This window comes from Rhinopithecus bieti, unplaced genomic scaffold, assembly GCF_001698545.2.
Source record: "Rhinopithecus bieti isolate Rb0 unplaced genomic scaffold, ASM169854v2 scaffold_5260, whole genome shotgun sequence".
NCBI classification, from domain to species: Eukaryota; Metazoa; Chordata; class Mammalia; order Primates; family Cercopithecidae; genus Rhinopithecus; species Rhinopithecus bieti.
This window is the reverse complement of record NW_016805896.1, coordinates 3,595,404-3,600,456: the sequence shown is the minus strand read 5'-3', so window position 1 is coordinate 3,600,456 and position 5,053 is coordinate 3,595,404.

The window sequence follows — 5,053 nt, the reverse complement described above, 5'->3', positions numbered from 1 at the left end:
GCCATTCTCCTGCCTCAGCCTCCGGAGTAGCTGGGACTAGAGGCGCCCGCCACCTCGCCCAGCTAGATTTTTGTATTTTTTTAGCAAAGACGGGGCTTCACCGTGTTAGCCAGGATGGTCTCGATCTCCTGACCTCATGATCCGCCCGTCTCGGCCTCCCAAAGTGCTGGGATTACAGGCTTGAGCCACCGCGCCCGGCCAGATTTTGTCTTTTATACACAGGTTATTTAAAAGTGTGTTTTTATTAATTTCCAAACATATGGGGTTTCTCTAGGTACTTTTTGGTTATTTCTAGCTCAGTGGCATTATAGTCAGAATACACACTTTGTAAGATTTCAATTGTTGAAATTTGTTGAAACTTGCTTTATAGCCTTGTCCAAAAAAATGGTTCATGGTTTATGGTCATCATAAAATGGTCAATTTTTTTTTTTTTTTTTTTTTTTTGAGAAAGAGTCTCGCTCTGTCGCCCAGGCTGGAGTGCGGTGGCGCTATCTCCGCTCACTGCAAGATGCACTTCTGGGTTCATGAAAATGGTCAGTTTTATAGATACTCTGTGTGCTTGAAAAGAATGTGTATTGTGTAGATATCTTTGCTTTCTTCCTGATTTCAGGAATAAGGCTTTCAATCTTTCACCATTTTGTATGATTTCGCTATAAGGTTTTTGTCGGTGTATTTTATGAGGTTGAGAAAGTTGCCTTCTTATTCCTAGGCTGCTGATAACTTTTATTATGGATGGATTTGAATTTTGTTAAATGATTTTACTGTATCAATTGATATGATCATGTGATTTTTCTTCTGTGGTTATTATGGTGGACTGTACTGATTGGTTTCCAAATATTGAAATAGTCTTGCTATTCCTGGATAAACTCCATTGATCCTGGTATTTTATTTTTTTCATATATTCCTGTGTTTGATTGCTAATATTTTGTTGAGGATCTAAGCTCATGAGGGATACTGGTCTGTAATTTCTTTTCTTGCACTGTCTTTGTCTGGTTGCTAAAATCTCTAAATACAATGTGTATTTGTCTTATTAGTATTTTTCTTTCTGCCGCATCAGTTTTTGCTTCACGTGTTTTGGAGCTATGTTATTTGGTGCATTTACCCCTTATTCCTTTATTGATGTGTAATATTCTTTGTCCTTAGAAATTTTCTTTGCTCTTCAGTCCAATTTATCTAATATTCATATAGCCATTTCTGAGGATTATGAGCTCCTCTCACTTATGAACATAAATTCAGAAATTCTTTAAGAAGTAGCAAACTTACTTCAGTAATATCTGCAAAGATTATGTATTATGACCATGTTGTATTAATTTCAAGGATGCCAAGGTTTAATTCTAGAAAACAAGAGATTAAAGGAGCAAGTCAAATTGTCTCAGTAAATGAAGAGAACAATTTTGATAGAAATTCAACATTCACTTGTAATTAAACACATCTTTTAGCAAGTAGAAGAAATATTAGTGTAAATAATACTCACTGCTCTAACAAGCAAAGCAAAAATCTCCATGGCTTACTGGTGGTAATGATGGAGGCAGTGAGCATGGTGGTAAGATCTGTGGTGCGATGCCTAGCAGAGCCTATAGTGGTATCTACCTTGGAGTAGCTATGCAATCTCTGAAGCTGATTCTTTGGCTCTCTGGGGCGTCTGCAAGCTACACAATGTCTTTCATTACACATATTTTCTGCTTAGTTTGTGAGAATTAGTTTCTATTGTTTCCGACTAAGAATTCTGACTGATAGAAAATGTGGTGCCTGATGTGTACCACATCAGTGAATAGTAAGGACCCAAATGTTTCAAATTGGAAGGTTGATAACCTTTATTATATTGTGGCAAAATATTTACCAAACTGTTGCCTGTCGTCTTTTGAGACATTGGCCATATGCCAACCATATGGCATATGTTAGAAGAAATACAGAAAAAAAATCACAGCACTGGGGCTCGTTTTTGCAGAGTTCAGCAAAGTTCTAAAGAAGAGAAATAAACTCAGGCTCGGGCTAGGAGGGGACTACATCAAAATCATGGCCATCACATAATTAGTCAAGAACTCTTAAATAATTAAGGTACACTTTTGGGCTTCTAGAAAGTTTTAAACGTGTAGTACCATAAAAGCCCGATGTGCTCAATTCTTGTCAATAATTCCTCATTAGAATTGTTGTGTGAATTTTAATAAATAGAGTGGACAAAAATAAAAACCTTCCATTTATTTTTGAAAGATCTGTGTCAGCAAAAGCACCACCAGTCTGGACTAAAGGGGACTGATTATTCAAGATATAAAAAAACTTCTAAGCTTCCGACTTCATATGAAAAGAAAGAAAAAAGATAAGGCTATTCAGCCACCAAAAAGTGCACATTCTCAAAAGTGCCCTTTTCAGAAGGGCACTTTAGAAGGACATAACCCAAGGAGTGTTATGGAGAAGAAAAGACCTTTCAGAGGATGGATCTAAGAGTCACCGAGAGCAATGAACTGATGCAGAAATATAAGCTTATTGTGGGAAAAGTAAAAATAGAGATGAGCAAAAAGAAATAACCTCTCATCCTACCACCCTATCAGAGACGCATTTAACCCTGAATGCTTTGGTGAATAGGATTCCAGACTTTCCCCTGTGCCACCAATAACTCGTGCCCTTCTGTGTAGCTTCTGTTAATGCTCCTGTGACTCTGTTCTTTGCATTGAGCCACATGTGGTGGCTCTCCAGGATTCTTGAAAACAACTCAGCCCTGGGCTTTCTGAGCAGCTTATTGGGAGTTTAGAACACCTTTTATCGTCCCTTTGAGATCTTGGCTGGATGCCACCCTTGGCATCACTACCCTCCTCTCCTGGCCTTCTTCACCAGCTCTGGTTAATGAAACTTGATGGATCATAATGCCGAGCACTGTGCTTGGTGCTGGGGGCACAAAGATGCATTTTGCATAGTCCCTGCTCTTAAGGAGCTGACCGAGGATCTAGTGGGTAGAACCAATGTATGAGCAGAAACCACTAAAATAATCTAGTCACTAATTTCAACATTGTTCCCATGAGGGAAGCATTTAAAAGTGATTTCACATACAGAGTTTTGTCCCCAATTTAAGAAAAAACTGATAAATCCTATTAAAACATGGCTTTAGCTAAGAAGTCCCAATGAATTTTAAATGTTTATTTAACATTTACAGCAGCAGATTTATGAGAAATCTATTCAAAATGTTGAATTTATGGTAGCTGTACCCTTTCTACATGTTTTGCTTATAGCTCAAATTAGCTTTTTTAAAAAACACAGTTGCTTAATGATTGCTGAATTAATCATTCACTCAGCAATAATTAGTTTTTACCAGTGGAAGCGTGATGACTTTTCTCATAAAACATGGAGGAAAACAACTCATTTAGTGACTTAGTGGCAGAGTAGTATGTTGGAATTTTGACTGCAGTAACTGAAGATGAGTAGGGTTATTGAGATCATACTTTTTTGCACATTAAAATCTATTTCTTATTAAATAAATTTATTAATACAAATATTATGCATACAGAGCCACTCACTTTTATTTTATTTAATTCTCACAAAAACCCTAAGGGTGGCCGGGTGCGGTGGCTCATGCCTGTAATCCCTGTAATCCCAGCACTTTGGGAGGCCGAGGTGGGCGGATCACGAGGTCTGGAGATTGAGGCCACCTGCCTAACATGGTGAAACCTCATCTCCACTAAAAATACAACAACAACAACAAAAAGTATCCAGGCGCGGTGGCAGGCGCCTGTAGTCCCAGCTACTCGGGAGGCTGAGGCAGGAGAATGGCATGAACCTGGGAGGCGGAGCTTGCAGCGAGCCGAGATTGCGCAGTGTCCAGCCTGGGTGACAGAGCGAGGAGACTGTCTAAAAAAAAAAAAAAAAACCCTAAGGGTAGGTATTTATATTTACAGTTTTCAAATGAGGAAACTGAGGCTTAGAGGGATTAAACGACCCAATCAAGATCAGAGGACTTATATAGAGCAAGGAGAAGATTTGAACCTAGGTCTGCCTCTTCACCATTGTGATAAACTGCTGAATAATGGTCATTGTGAGCACCATTGTAAGCACTTCACAGGTATTAAATTACTTAATCCTCTTTAACAAGTTTATGAGAAATCTATGACTATTACCACCTCTATTTTAGAAATGAGGGAACAGAGGCACAGAGAGAGTAAGTCACTTGCCCTAGGTCCCTGAACTAGTAAGTAGTGGGGCTAGGTTTTGAACCCAGGCCTCTAACTCAAGCATCCATTTTCTGCTCATCTCACTCAAGGAAAGTCATTATTGTTTATTAAACAAACTGCTTTTTGATACACATAAAATATTAAAAAAATAAGCATTAGCAAGTGATTTGTTCATGAGCTCTGATGGCCACTGTGCGCCTCCCATTGCACTGGATGGTGATTGTGAGAAAATAAAAGACCACAGTTCCTTTTTATAAAGCAGCATCTCACTCTGTCACCCAGGCTGGAGTGCAGTGGTATGATCATAGCTCACTGTAACCTCACACTCCTGGCTCAAGTCATCCTCCCGCCCTAGCCTCCCAAAATACTGGGATTACAGGCTTAAGGCATGGGCATGGTCCCACAGTTCTTGTGTTCAGTGAGCTAGATGGCTCTTATCAGATGATCACAAGGACAATGGTGCTTTCACGGAGGTTCAGGAGCCAGGTGTACATCTAGCAGGGAGCAGGCTGGCCTGCAAGATTGAAAGCGAAGTCCTGCAGATGGTCAGAGCAGTGCCATCTCCTTGGGATGACAGAAAGCTGTCCATGAGCTGGGTGCAGTGGCTCATGCCTGTAATCCCTACACTTTGGGAGGCCGAAGTGGGCAGATCACGAGGGCAGGAGATTGAGACCATCCTGGCCAACATGGTGAAACCATGTCTCTACTAAAAATACAAAAAAATTAACTGGGCATGGTGGCAGGGGCACCTGTAATCCTATCTACTCAGGAAGCTGAGGCAGGAGAATCACTTGAACCCGGGAGGCAGAGGTTGCAGTAAGCTGAGATTGCACCACTGCACTCTAGCCTGGGTGACAAAATGAGATTCCATCTCAAAAAAAAAAAAAAAAAAA